Source organism: Frieseomelitta varia, unplaced genomic scaffold (assembly GCF_011392965.1).
Source record: "Frieseomelitta varia isolate USP_RPSP 00005682 unplaced genomic scaffold, Fvar_1.2 scaffold_762, whole genome shotgun sequence".
NCBI lineage: Eukaryota > Metazoa > Arthropoda > Insecta > Hymenoptera > Apidae > Frieseomelitta > Frieseomelitta varia.
In genome coordinates, this window is record NW_025110548.1 from 1 (window position 1) to 15961 (window position 15961).

A 15961-nucleotide genomic window follows, 5' to 3' on the forward strand; every position below is an offset into this window, starting at 1 on the left:
TTTTTTATCTACAACTGGCTAAAACTAAATTTACACTTTTATGATATTAATTTTTAAGTTATAACTGTATTGATGCATATTAAATAAAATTTATGTAGAGAAAAGTTATACAGTCAAAAATCGTGCTAAATAGTGATCGTCGCGTCAGATTAATCGCACAACATATAAAAATTTTCACTCGTTTATTGTTTCAAATTGCAAAGAATATATGTATTATGTAACTATCTTTTCCGTTATTTTAAATGGATATAATTTATTTATTATAATTGAATTGTTCAAACTATGAAATAATGCTTTTGTTTTATTTCTACGATATTTATAGACACTATTTTTAGTTTCACAATTTTTATACGATTTATATACGATTAAACAATTAAATTAATTATTTCATTCAATAAGTCAACGTCATTTCGCTTAAGTACATTGTTCAACATTCTTATAAATTATTAATTAAATATTTTAAATAACACTAAGAAATACTACAGAAGAGTATTTATTGTTTAACTGTTGCAACTAAATTATCGGGAATAGTAGATAATGTTTAAAAAGATAGAATATTCAATAATATTATTTAAAAACTCACCCCCAAATTTTGGTCGATGTGCACACGACGGAAGTTCAATTGGTAATGAGTCTCCGTACCGCTGAAGGTTAATTTAATATTCCGATTGTCAGTGACCCGGAACTGTTGATAATTTTTTTTCAAACTATTAATATTTTGTCTATGTGCACACGACGGAAGTTTAATTTGATAATGAGCCTCCGTGTCGTTCAAGGTTAATGTATATTTCCTTTGTCAGTAATTGGAAACTGTTGACAATTTTTTTCAAACTTCTAAATTTAGTCGATCTGCCAACGACCAAAATTCAATTCGTAAAAAGATCTTGTCTCCGTATCGATTGACATTAATCTGATCTTTCGGTCGTTAATAATGCGAGACAGATAATGAATATTCCTTAAGAATGTATTAGTGACAAGAATATTACAAACGATTAATTAAAAATTTTAAACAACACTTAGAAACATTACAGAAGAGAATTTATTGTTTAATTGTTACAAATAAATCATTAGAAATATTAAATAATGTTTAAACAATTAGAATATTCAGAAATATTATTTAAAACTCACTCCTAAATTTTGGTCGATGTCCACACGAAGGAAGTTTGATTGATAATGAACTTTCGTACCGCTTAAGGTTAATATATGTATATTTCGGTCGTCAATGATCCAGAACAGCTGATAATTTTTTTCAAACTTCTAAAATTTTGTCGATGTACACACGACGGAAGTTTGATTGATAATGAGCCTCATTACCACTCAAGGTTACTCTTATGTTTCAGTCGTCAGTGATCAGGAAAAATTGATAATTTTTTTCAAACTTCTAAAATTTTGTGCACACGACGGAAGTTTAATTGGTAATGAGCCTCCGTACCGTTCAAGGTTAATATATATTTCGGTCGTCAGTAATATAGTGAACGGTTGATAATTTTTTTCGGACTTCTAAAATTTGGTCGATATGATACTGTCAGTATGCATAGCAATGTGCATACTGCTAATAACCCAGTAGCGGGTTTTATAGCGTATTAAAAAAGAAACAAGCAGTTCGTATAATAATTTGATTAAACAATGCTATGATTACATTAGACAACAATAGTTGAACCAGACATTTGGTTCAATCAAAAATTCACTGTCAGTCTGATTGACATTGTGTTTACACGAACAACTTGAAAACGAAAGATTCAGTTGTTAGACAACCAAAAGTTTGCTTAATGTAAACGCAGCTTTAGAAACATCTTGAGAAGTAGTGCCAACGTGATGGAAACTTTGCGAGCGAACTCGTTCAAGAGTTTTTCATCTCGCGGCTGGATAGATAACGAAGAAATTTCGTCTGGCTCTACACGATCGTTCGAAACTCTTTTCTCGAGGATTGCTAGGAAATTTCGTAAAAAAACAATTTAACTTTGCGAACTTGTCGAGGTTGGATCCTGTCAATGACTCTTCTTTAATTCAATTTAATTGCCTGTGGAAGATCTGACAATTTTTCATTAATTAATACATTTTACAATAATATGTGATATATTATACATATTGAATATTAGTTCTTGAATTTTCTAGAGGAACAATTTATTAATATTATTCTCTAATATTAATTCTCTGATATTATCTTTATTGAAGTATTTGCAAATTCTTCAAATGTTTATATATCTTTGTAACTCGTGAAAATTATCCAGAATCTCCAAGATAATTGAAAATTTCCCAGTTATCTCTGAAGTGGTAAAACACTCTCCAAAGTTATTTCTGTAATCCATAAAAACTCCCCAAAATCTTTGATGTGTTTGAATATGTTCCAATGTTATCTTCGAAATACCTGAAATTTATCATTATACTTATTCTTCAAATTTATCTTTGCAGCGTTTGAAAATTTCCCCCGGTTTATATTTGAAATGCTTGGAAATTCTCCGCAGTTATCTTTGAAATGCTTGGAGATTCTCCGCAGTTATCTTTGCAGCCCGTAAAAATCCACCGTAAGTTATCTCTGCAGTGCCTCGAAATTCTTCAAAGTTATCTCTGAGAAAGTGCCTCGAAGTTCTCCAATAAAATCCAAAAAAAGAAAGCTATTCGCAACAGCTGAACTGACGCAAGTCAACAAACTCGTTGTCCGACGATGTAGCTCGAAGATTAATCGCACAACTGAGAAATTTATCCGGAATATCAAGCTGCCATGGTAAATAAAGTTCGGCAAGTGGAGAGCTCGATTTACCGTTTCTCGTTCGATCGACGCATTAACGTAATAAGATTCGTCGACGAGTTTTGCCGCCATATTCTTCCGGATGAAATTCCTCGCGTCGCACCGTGGTTGGATTCGTAACGATCCAGTCTGCTCTTCAACTTTTAAAAGTCGATAACAAGTTCGGTTCGCAACTGCGAGAGTGGCTCGGATAGATCGTTCCTTTCTTCCACCCTCGTTCGTCCACCGCCGAGTTTCAGAATTAATCGTTCCTCTTTCGGGTTTCGTCGAACGCTTTCGAGCATGAGCTAATCTCAAACTAATAATACCAATTGTAAGCACGTTCGATCGAGGGATTAATCGTCAAATGAAAAATATAAAATAAAACTGGGACTGGGGATTGATACGCAAAATACTTCGAACGTGAAGCGATCGGAGTATAAAATAAAAGATTATAGAGCGTCCGATGGATATATCAAATATTGAATGTTTCAAACGCAAACATAAAACATTTTAAACGTTTTGTAAAATGTTCCAACGGCGGAATATCCACGAGCGTTGAATTTTCAATGCGCGTAATACTCCGCAAACGAAGTACAGAATATTCTAAACACAAAATATTTCAAGCGTGTGTTCCCTAAATACAAAGTTTCGTTTAAAACTTCATTTGCACAATATCAATTCAGCATAACCTGTACCAAACGCTTCAACTGTTCTGCTGAGTTCAATTATTTAGATTTTCGTTGCAACAAATTCATTTCGAGTTACGTTGAAAGGTCACGAGGAAAACATTATATTTGTACATGTCTATTTATTTTTCTATATCTGCTGTTCACATTGCTTTATAAAATAGCAATGTACATGTCATTATTATTATTACTATTATTTTATTATATTATTATATTTGGTGAATAGTGACCACAACATGCGAAAATACATATTGCCCGGAATAAAATGGTAGGACACTCTCTATTTTCTCGTGTTTCTTAAAAACAATGATGTGTACAATATTATTTTCATGACGTGTAACAAGATTGTTGCTATTTTTAAATATTATTTTTCTGAAATTATCAGCATTCACTTAAAAAAGATAGGATATGCTGAAGAAGTAATAATATAAAGAGTATATATGTTAGAATTTAATATAATTAATCTAATATAATATAATTATATAATTTAATTCATTAATCTGTTCTAATATAATTATAATTGAAACAATATTGAGCAGCACAATAAACATATAGATCAGAGTGTTATAACAGACATACGTATTTGCTTCTTGAGAAAAAAAAAGAGATGACTACTACACTATTTCCATTTCATTTTCCATTATGTAAAAATGATCCAGAAATCTAATCACTCGCTATGTGAAATACGATGCTATACAATGTTGAAAGAAATTTAGAAAACTTTTATTTACATTTACAATATTTATTCAAATTTGAGGAACAAATGTGCCTCTCAAGAACAGAGTGTAGTTCATTTCGGTCAAGAATAACTTGGAGGTACAACGATCTTCGTGCTCGTCTCTCGTTCGTCGTGCATTCTAACTCAACGGGAAAATATCTTTCGGGTCTCCTCGAGATACGCTGGCGGGACGTCGTTATGGCGAAAAATACTTGGAGGACAGCCAGTGGGATCACCGGCTGAATATGCAATGGACAACGGCGTGGCAAGGCCGTGCTCGTTCACCCAGATCCACTGGGACTGAAACCGAAAACGTACGGGCGTATGCTGAACTTATTAATAATTTCATGAAACGCCGTCGACTAATTTCAAATGGTTTCTGCGATCTCGCGCCGCTTTAGGCCGATTACCATGGATTCGAGTAATACCTTGAGCTTTGTCGTGCCTCCGACTCGAAACGTGTATTGATTATTATCCTGAGCGATGTTAATCTATATCATAGATAGGGTGTTGTTTTTAGGAAAATTTCATCGTGCTCTTGATGGTGTCCTCCTTTTTTCTCAAGCTTTGTTTCGAACTGTTGAAGCGATATCAATTATTCAGGGACGACAACCGATGTCGATGATTTAGACTCGATGTAATCATTCTTATGGGCTTAAATTAAAAATTAAATTATTAACAGTTATTAACAGGATAAGTTTAGTAACAATTTTTTGAATCCTTAACGATGACACATGTTCATTTGTAATTATGAAATTTAGTACTGCTGAAGTAACTTTTGGCAGAAGTCGCATAGGAATCGAACGTTTTTTGAATATAATGGAGTATTGTTATTCTGAAATATTCATATTAATTTTTTGATCAATTAAAAGATGTTTAGAAAACTTCATCTATTTTGTATATAATTTAAAATATTAATGTTTTTCAGTTGAAAACTTTTAATCCCGCTGTTCTATGTAACACACGAAATAGGTATTACAATTTAATAGATATTAATAAAGTGCCTATAATTTTTAAATATTTTATTTTAGTGTGTATTCTTTGTTTTTCACGAATAAAATACTGCAGAGAGAAAAAGGCACAGCGGCGATATAGAAACGCGGAAAACAGCAGCGTTTAATTCTCTTATGAAATAAATATTAAATTCCTTATTAATTAGCTACTCAATTATTGTTCATTGATATTGTTTACCAACGTTGTTTCATGCTTCCTAACAATGTAAATATTTTGTTACGATACAGTCAAGTGGATTAAATGATAGTTTTCGTATGTCGAGTCGAATTTCATTTGGACGTTAAAGGATTAACACGATAAGATATTATCATTTAGAAAAAGTAGAGCGTCATTTTTTACAAAAATTTAATTACTCTGTTCTGTTTATTTTAAAGTGTTGCTGTTTCCTTTATGAAGCAACAGGACACTTTTCAAAGAAGTATATCATGATTCTTGTAGCCAATTTTGTTTCGTACTTTTTCATTTTTTCATCACTCAAAGTGCACGTTGTGTAAAATTAATTTTCATACCGTTTCCTTTTGTAGACATTTTTCACGAGTTTTCCTCGTTCATATTTTACCCGTGTACAAGAACGGGGAACAAGATGTACAGTAAATCGGCAGTTATTTTAACACCATGAAAGCAACAGGATACTCCCCTTTAGAAAAATTGGATGATCCTGTTCTTTATTCAAGATGACATAATGAGATATTGCTGGAGCTTTGTCGCGAAATTGAACGTAAATCGATTATTATTCGAGCGATGTTAATACAATAAAGCATCGTGAGCTAGAAAAAATTTGATTAACCCGTCCTTTCTTAAAGAACGATGTAATAGAACGTTGCTTCGTCGAGTATTCCTTTCACGTAGCTCATTATATCTCTCTTTACTACTTCATTTCGATCCTCTCGATTTAATTTCCCCATTAAGCAACAATTTATATATCCGATCTCTCTCACGCTACGAGATTTCTATCGAATCTCGATGAAATCCTTCTCGTTTGAAAGTTCATACCATCCGAATGGAATTTTCACGAGAGTGACCAAACCACCTCTTCCCACGCGTTCACTCGAACGCCCACCACTAACCCACCACCCACCACGGCGGCACGATCGCGCATAATTTTCAGCGGGTCTCGTTGACAATTACGTGGCATCATAATAATGAGCGGCGAGCGTGTGTCGCCGATAATCAAGGGCGTGCGCGCGCTTGTTTACGCGGCTGGAACGAGCTACGCAAACTGCCGTTATAATTTCTCGCGTGCGGATTAAATCACGCGGCATGGATTAATTCGCCGAGCGTCATTAGTCGCCGGTGCCACGCTCTCTTATGTTGGCATTAACTCAATAGTAGAAATTCAAACGAATCCGACGTTATCGTTGGGTGTGGATACAAATGCAGTGATTTGATTCGTGAAAGCATGGCAGAATCTTCTCAGAGTCGTCCGAATAATTCGGTATTTGAAGTTAACTCTTCTATTCTGCTGTTCTATTCTGTGCGATGATATATTTTATGAGAACGTGTATATGGTATGATAGAGATATTGCAGTATTACAGTTCGAAAAGCTATAGAATTTATTGGAATATTGTTTAATTCATATAAATTTTAATAATTAAAATATATATACTATATATATTATAGATTGTTAGAATTTGTTAGAATATTGTATAATTCATATAAATTTTAATAATTAAAATTTATATATTATATATATTACATATATTATAGATTGTGAGAATTTATTGGAATATTGTATAATTCATACAAATTTTAATAATTAAAATATATATTATACATATATATATATATTATAGATTGTTAGAATTTATTAGAATTTGTTAGAATATTGTATAATTCATACAAATTTTAATAATTAAAATATATATATTATATATATTATAGATTGTTAGAATTTGTTAGAATATTCTTTAATTCATACAAATTTTGATAATTAAAATATATATATATTATAGATTGTTAGAATATTGTATAATTCATATAAATTTTAATAATTAAAATTTATATATTATATATATTATAGATTGTTAGAATTTATTAGAATATTGTAATACTGTGATATAATATTATAATGCCCTTATGAAATAAACTTTTTCATTCAGATATGAATATGTTTCATGATCAATCATGGTTTCGATTTCTTTGAAATGATTCAAATGATTGTTTCAATATTTTATGTTCTTCATCTCAAAACTTTCGAAACTGGTATTATTCATTGAAATATTAGATATTTAATAAATAGACATTTATTAAATATTTAATGAATACGTGTTTAAATATACCAAGATTTTTAAATAACCTTTCATTACATAAATGAGATATTTATTCAGTTAAGGACTATTATGTTTCTTTGAAATTCTAACGTACTTCAAAGCTCCGAGCGAACGTGTGCATAATTGTTTGTTAGAATAATACATTTGTAATTTCCAAATTTTATCAATATAATCAACATTTTCATAATATAATCACGTACGAATTTTATAAAAATTTCAAAGTGTAACGCATAAAAGTTTCTCATAATAAATGTTATAATACTTTTATCAACCACTGTACGCTTATATTTTCGAACTTGTTTCAAATTTTATCAATATAATTACAAAGTTTGGAGCCTTATTGAAATTTTAAAAACGTTTCACGCAACACACACGCGATATACACGCAAAGTGTTCCCACGTAATAACCGTTCAAATATTTTCACGAGTCACTACATTTTCAACCACGATCGGGATCCATTTCGCGCGAGCGAGTGCAAACACAACCTGGATGGACCTGGTGGCTCGTTTCCTGTTGCCTTTCACGCCCCACAAGTCCACCGTCGCGACAGGAAGAAGAGACGAAGCCCAAGCTTCCAGGTAATGGAAACGCTGCACACGAGGTAAACGAAAGGTTTACTTATTCTCGGAAGATGCTGTTCGCCAGGCTTCACGGGCTTGAAGATGTTGAGAGACGTTGTAATACCGAAGTAGACGGGCCACGAGATAGAGAGAAACGATGGTGTGTGTAATCTGGAAATAGAGCGGAGCTACCTTTCGAATATTTGAAGCTTCCTTCGGGATGTTCGAGCGGACGTTTACGATTAGAATTTGTCGATCGAGAGGCAGAAATTTCTTTCATCGAATGTTCGAAATTTTTGTCGAACTTGTAATCCATGGAGAGTGAATGATAATACAGATATTTATAGAGATAATTTTGCTGATGGTTGGATAGTTTGTAATCTGGGAAGGATTTTTCAATTAATTTGCTTCTTGAATAAATGACAGAAATGACTGATGAAATCTTCAAATCTTTACTTTCGTTTGCAATTTTGTCAAACGTTGGAGAATTCGTTCTGAGTTTTCTTTTTTACTTTTCGTAAAACAAATGATGCATGAAATTTTGCAAAGAATTTTTGAACTGTGTGTAATGTGCGAATGGAATTTGTCAATTGAGTGACATACTATCGACCTCCGTCTCACCGATTTTTATATGGAAAGAGAAGTGGCATAAGAAGAGACACACGAGATAGTTCTTTAAAATTCAACGACGAGATAGTTCTTTAAAATTCAACGACGACCCAGAAAGAAACCTTCGAGAATCCTTGTCCTCATTTTGTCCATTCGTCAATCTTCATGATTTCTAAATGAAATGAATTTAAAGAGAATTCCCATAACACTGTGACTAATAGTCTGTAAAACATCTCAAATATTTCCTTTAGCTCTTCTGTCATATGAACGCGAAGTATGAAGGATATTTCTATAAAAACAGGAGAAAAATCTAGACTATTTTCTTCATTACATTCTCTGTCGTAAAACTTTTAAAACTAGTATTATTCATTTGAGAGTTTTGAAATAGATAGGTATTTAATAAATATCTAATGAGTTTTATTTAAATACCTATTTATTAAGATCTGTCAAAGATTTTTAAATCATTTATCACGTAAATCAAATATCAAATATATTTATAAAATATTTGTTTAAGTATCTAATATTTTATACTCCTTTAAACTCCTCTGATTTCTAATGTGTTTCAAAATTTAAAAGTACAAGAGTAGCATTCATTTTTAAAGATCTTTTGTAACATGTTATCTTCCTTGAAGTAAACCAATTATTACAATTTTATAAGTTTATCTACTCTATACTCTGATATGGATTGAATATTGAAAAGACATATTAAATAGACATTTAAGTATTTAATTTTTTTCAATAGTAAAGAATATTAAATATCGAAATATATATATTTAACTCTACATTTCTAAATCATTCAAATCTCTAAACAACACACTGTTTCACATCTACGAACTATCTAGCAGAAACTATGAATTGACCATTTTGATTATTTTGATAGTTAAATCAAATCTGTTTAACTGGACTGTTTAAATTGTCCAGCTTCTCTATCGTATGCGAGAAAAACAAAGAACAAGAAATGAATTCCCGAGAAAAAGAAAGGCAATTCCAGAGTGCTGGCCTGCACGCGAAATCCCCAAAGCGATCAGCTAATTCAACGATTTCCCTCGAACAAAACCAGCGGTTGTAAAACTTTGAGAACCGGCATTATCCGCCGAGAATTCCCGGACTCGAAATCGAATCGGTGAATCGGTGACCGATCGCTCGAGATAACACGGGTTTATCGACGATATTACAAGAGAAAACTGCGCGAAGGAAATTCGCCGCGGTACCGGAAATTGTCCGGGCGTAATCATCCGTGAATATTAGTTAAAACGAAGCCTCCTCCATCATCGTTTTCCCATCGATGATTATTTATCCGCCATGTTTCGCTATCCAACTGGATATTGAAAGGACGCGATATCTTCGTATCGTGCTCGATGCAACTTTTATTACTCGTCCCGACGTTTTCCACGATCTTCAATTTCGCGATCTCTCGCACGACGAGGCAAACATTTAAATATTAATATTCGTTGCGCGTGCCTGGTAAACAGAGATGTTTTCCAAGACGCGTACCAGCCTCTTTGATGGGAGTCGCGTGTGTTGCAAAGCCGAGTTTAAAGTCGATTTCACAGCTATCGATCGTGGTATTAAGTTCCCGTGCGTCGGCGTGTGCCTGTGTGTACACACACATACGTACTTGTTTGGAATAGATCAGGCTTGAGTTTACGACGAGAACCGAGTAAATGCCCATTAGTTCCCGAACGGTGGGATATTTAGTTTGTTTGGAGGAATAGATTATGTAATAGTTTAACGCGATGTATTTCTGAATATATATATATATATATATATATATATATAGATACGTCTATGGATGAATATTATTAATTAGTATTAAGTATTCGATTATTCATTATCGAATAATCTACTAAATTTAAATCCAATGTCCGAATGTTCTCTGCTGTTTGAATATTCAATTATTCGAATAGAATATTTATCAGCAACGAGTATCTCGTTTTCTGTTAAATTATTTTACATGACTTTTAATTATTTTCTCAATTATGAAAGGGACTTACTGAAACATGAGCCATAAGATTATGCTAGGAGACAACAACACTGATTAAATATGCAAAAGAAAGTTTGAAAAGCAAAAAGGATAAGATACAAGATAAGATGGGATTAAAATTGATGAAATAAAAGTCTGTAGCATAAATTCCCAGACATATATGTATATTAATTACTATATAACTTCATCGTTTAAAATGAGCACTATTGATACGTTACGCACGAAGTTACAACAATTCAAAGATCTTATTTTCCAACTATAATTAATTAATTGTGCACATTTGTTATTTAATACAGTAACTAATAATTCTTCAATTTTGTCAAGTATTGTATTTCGTATTTCTAAATGATCTTGTACACTTGTGACATCCACGATACTTTACACATAATAATTTAAATAAACTTCGGTTGAAGAAGACGAGTGACTCTCTTTAAAAATTCTGTCACACGAGGAAAATAACGCGCTGTCACGAGAGAAAGAGGGTTAATGAAGGACAATAAAGACCGGGGGTAACGTGTTGGGGGATGAAGTGTTTGAGGATGAAGCTTACAGAAGATGGAGATAGCTAACAGAGAAAGGAGAGCCAGTCCCATTTTTCATTGGTGAATTTGTTTGTACAGCAGCTGCTGTCCATATTTGTTCTTCCGTCGCTTCCGCGGAACTGCACTTTGCATTTGTTTCCCTGGTTCACTTCGAATGTGAGGCGCGCTCTTAGAAACGGAACCGCGTGTTCCTCTTTGCGACGTAACAGAACGACACCGGAATTGAATTAGATGAGTAGTTCAACATCCCCCCAGCTTATGTCGTCGGACTTCAAGAGCTGAAATATCTCGCCACTTGTCCTCCGTCGTCTTATAACGTCGAAATAACTCGAAAGCGACTTTCACCTTGGATATAACTGTTGCCGTAGTTTAAAAATCTACTCCTTAGATGTTCAGACATTGAACTGTTACTACCAAGTTACTCTGACACGGATTTTGACAGGAACATTCTATATCATTGTATGTTCAAACGTTTTCAAACCACTCTGAAATAAAATCAATTTTGCAGTTCAAGTCAAATCCTCGTTCAAACAAAGATTTACTTTCTTCTCCTCATCCTACCAAAATTCCCTACAACGTGTTCAAACATTTTCCAATCATTCTCGCCAAGCTATTGGCAAAAAAAATTTAGAATTAAAAATTTAAAACTTTAGAAATTTAAGGGCCATTCTTCTATTAAAATTCTTCGCTAATCACGCTCGAAGAATCCAACCCTATAACATGTTCAAACATGTTCAAACAGTTTCCAAACCGCTCTGAAAGAGAAAAGAAAATAATAATATTTCGTTTTCATTAAAAAGATATCATACATTCTGTTTTTTCTCCCCATTCCTCCATTAATCGCGCTCGAAGAATCCAATCTCGTTCCCTGTATCAGGTTCAAACATTCTCCAACTATCTTCCAAACGATGCATTAATATGCGCGTCTAATAAAACCGATTCCCCGATAAGAAGCTTTGCATGCGACCTCGTAAATGATCATCGTCGAGATTCGAGCGTTGAAAAGCAAAGGGGAATGGATTACACGCGGATTCCAATTCACAGAGACTCGACGATTTCGGCTGAAAACGAACAGTCCTGGTTTTAGCCTCCTTTGACGCTGGCTCGTTACATGCGTGAGTTTTCTGGCCGCGCGGAAAGCAATTTCGGCTGATAAGTCCTTCAATTAAGCGAAACGCAGCGCGTCCCCAATCGGCTTTTCAATGGGCCACCAAAGAAATATGCGCAGATTGGAAGATCGCGCTCTGTTCCGTGCGAAAGCTGCCTTTAATGCGATGGAAACGAAAGGGGAAATCGATACTTTGATGCGTTAGAATGAATCGTCGAGAGGGTTGCTGTCTGATATTCGAATTGGAGAATTCATTCTGACATTCTGTGGATCTTTATCAGTTTGGTTTTAGAGAGTTTGAGGTAGTTTAGAGCGAAACTATCCACGGTGGCTGGTGTTGTTGATTGATAGTGAATTTTGAGGGTTAATCTTGCCTCTCTCAGGATTCTTTTGAGTAGTATTCGCAAGTTTTTAGGTTCCTCTAGTGAGGATTTTTCTATTGTACACATTGAGGACTGAATCTATGGATCTCATTACTTTTTAGTGAGTTTGAGATATTTTAGGTTTGTATTATTTGACTGTATTAACTGTCTCTGTCATTTATCCATATCAGTTGTCGACTAGGATGACATTCGATTTCTTTTTGTTCATTTTTCTCTTCTTTCGTAAAGCACAACGTATCCTTTTATCGAATAGGGTCGCGAAACGATTCGCGAGGACAAACATCCGCATCTCGATCGTTGCGATTCGAATCACACCCTGCCCTGAGGAGAGACGTAGCCAGAGAAAGCTTTGACTAAGGCAGAAGGTGATTGAATTAGCGAACAGCGGCAAACTCTGTGTTCAGCAGGAACGCAGACCTGCCATTAACTTAATCAAACATCCAACTACAAGGTATCCTGTAATGGCAACGAGAAATCAGATATTCTTCCTGTGATTCGTCGTTACTGCTAAATCTGTCGTGCGTTCTTATCCTGTCGTGCGATCGTTTGAATACTTCGTGACTGTGCATGAGAATTTTCATGCATATTCATATTTTTATAGATATTAATATAAAAAATGAGTGGATTAGAAATTACAGTGTGTACGTATAGTGAACACTTGTAACTTCGTTTTCTTTATGAGAATGTTAGATGTTAAATGAAAATATACTATTATTTCTGAATGTTTTGTACCATACACCAAAATGTGAACATTTAAATTTACAAAGCAGCAACTATTGTATAACAATCGTGATTCATGAAAGTATTCGAACTTACATTGTGAATATATTGTGAAGCATTTTTCGTAAAGTTTAAAATGAAAGAATAAGATACTTGCAAATGTATTTAAACAGGATTTAGATACTACAAATGTACTTAAATAAGTCACAACCCTCACAAAAGGGTTTTCTTTCAATTACCACTCCTTGCAAAAAGTTTTCAATCAAACGCAAGTATTATGAAAAAAAGAACATTGAAATCTTTCGTGTAAGAGAATTCAATTGAAATTGCCAGTTCCATTATTATATTTATAATTAATATTATACTTATAATATTATAATTAATATTAATATTATATTTATAATATTATAATTAATATTATATTTATATTATAATATTATATTTATGTTATAATATTATAATATTATATGTATATTAATATATTTATCATATATCAAATGAAACAATTGTACTTATTTCTGCTTAAAACGAAGTGCTTATATTTATATTATAATTAATATTATATGTATATTATAATATTTATAATATATTAATATATTTATAATATATCAAACAAATGAAACAATTGTACTTATTTACGCTTAAAACGAACCAATCATATCTATGAAACAATTACACCTATTTCATACTTAAAAGATGTCACTGTTCTTGTAATACGTTTAAATAGACACTCGTGTTTGACCGAGAACTTTTTACCAGGGGTAGTATGATATATAACACCTATGTGTATGTCATATAAATCGCGATCGTTCACTTCAGAAACGCCCTGTTAATAAATTTCTAATGGCAATCACGACAGGTGAATTTCACTAGTATCCCTTTGAGCGAGGCATCGAGATAAGCCAGCATCTTCCCTCCCCGCCCTCCCACTGTTCTCGATTCGTAATGGATCGATCGTATCGAACGTATCCGCGGCAGTACAGCCGGCAATTCGCACGGAACAGACGGCAACGAGGGGTCTCTCTCGGTATAATTGCTTGGCAATATCGCGGCAACATCTCCGTCTTTGATTGCATTACCGGTACGGTGTAACGTTATTAGCGAGCCGTTGCTTTAGTTTACGCTAATTCGATCGCGTTTTCAAGTTGAGCCGCGCGACAGAGAAATCTCGCGGAAGCGATTTCCGTCGCGGGCTGGCAGCGTCGCCTGGCAATTTCCGGTGAAACGCGCGTCAGGCTAATTCGAAACCCGATTAATGCTACGCCGACGTGTAAAATCACTCCGATAATTATCGAATCAGGAGAAAACTGAGATACTGAGGCTTTGAATCGGCAGGATTATATTATCGTTATTAGACCGTGAATTCTCGATGAAGATTCAATTATTATGTTTGGAAATGTTGCTCCGATGAGCGCGCTACGCTTCAAGTGTCTTTGTTTGTGTATTTTTGTACAAATGCATTCGTGTGCTGAATTAACAATTGAATTGTTAGTCTTATTTTAGTGAACTGGCTTCGTGTAAATGTAGTGACAAACAATTTTAGTAAAAATGGAAATTTCATTGTAAATACTTCTAGTAAATAATCACAGAGTTAAGTACTTTCAATATTTAATATCATACTTGAAATTGTAATGTATATTTAATGTTACGTGATATTAACTACTGAAAGTCCCTTGGTATGACAGAAATGGAAATTGTATTTTTTATTTATTAATTTCTCCAACTCTATTCAACTGTTTAATATATCATTTTCCTATTTCCCATTTCCTTGTCACTGTATTCACATTCGCTCGTTTAAATTCAATTAATTACAATGATCAACATCCGATGAGTATTAATTAATCAAGTTAACATTGGTTAACTGCGTCTATCGACGACATTATATCTATCGATACTAATTACATCACTCCTATCGAAAATTCACGTCAACGTCAAAACTTAATTAAGTGTCACGAATTAAATTTCCAATCCCGACGAAAGAAAAAAAAAAAATAACAATCCTCCTCGGAATTACACTGTCGCTTATTAGTCGACACTCTCGAACACTGTCTCACCGTCGTTCGATCTTCTTCTTGTGCAGCTTACGTCAATCGTGAGTCACCGTGGCCATCTTCATCTGCGCAACTGCCAATTTACGGCCAATTCCACCGATCAATGTTGCAAACGCAAAAAAAAAAAAAAAAAAAAAAAGAGAAACGATTGCACCAAGCCTCTATTCTTCGTCGTGTGTCTTTTCTTTCTCGCGAGAATTGCCAGAATCTGGGCTTCGTAGAAAATTCGCAGTGTCGCGAATTCAAGGTGAAACAAAGTATTTGCTCGTCGAGCGTGAAAGAAAGCCCGGAGCTCGAGAGGCTGGTGAATGCGATTCGTCGCGTCGATGCGGGCCAGAGCGGCTCGAATCGAACTGGCAAACGAGTTCCTTGAAATTTTCATGCCTCGTGTGTCCCGGGGCCGCGTTATTCTTGCATCTCGAGGCAGCCGCGACGACGCTCCACGCCTGAAGGAAAATAATTTCCTTCGAGAATTGCCCCGGCTACGAATTGTTCTTTCCTCCTGGAAATCGTGACTTGTCTACACGTTGCTCGTTTCCCTTTTTTTTTTGTTTTTCGGGGTCACAGCACTCGTATTTTCTTT

At 34.1% G+C, this 15961-nt stretch overlaps 1 long non-coding RNA gene across 2 annotated transcripts; it reads right to left on the reverse strand.

Moving 5' to 3' along the window:
• Positions 1-3952: 3952 nt before the first annotated feature.
• Positions 3953-15716, reverse strand: LOC122535754. 2 transcript variants are annotated; one of them, XR_006308250.1, is made up of 3 exons: positions 15382-15716; positions 4564-4712; positions 3953-4435 (listed from the first exon to the last, which is right to left on the reverse strand). It is a non-coding gene; the product is annotated as an uncharacterized LOC122535754 (long non-coding RNA). The 2 variants fall into 2 exon arrangements; XR_006308251.1 differs by having other exon boundaries at positions 4564-4789.
• Positions 15717-15961: the final 245 nt, after the last annotated feature.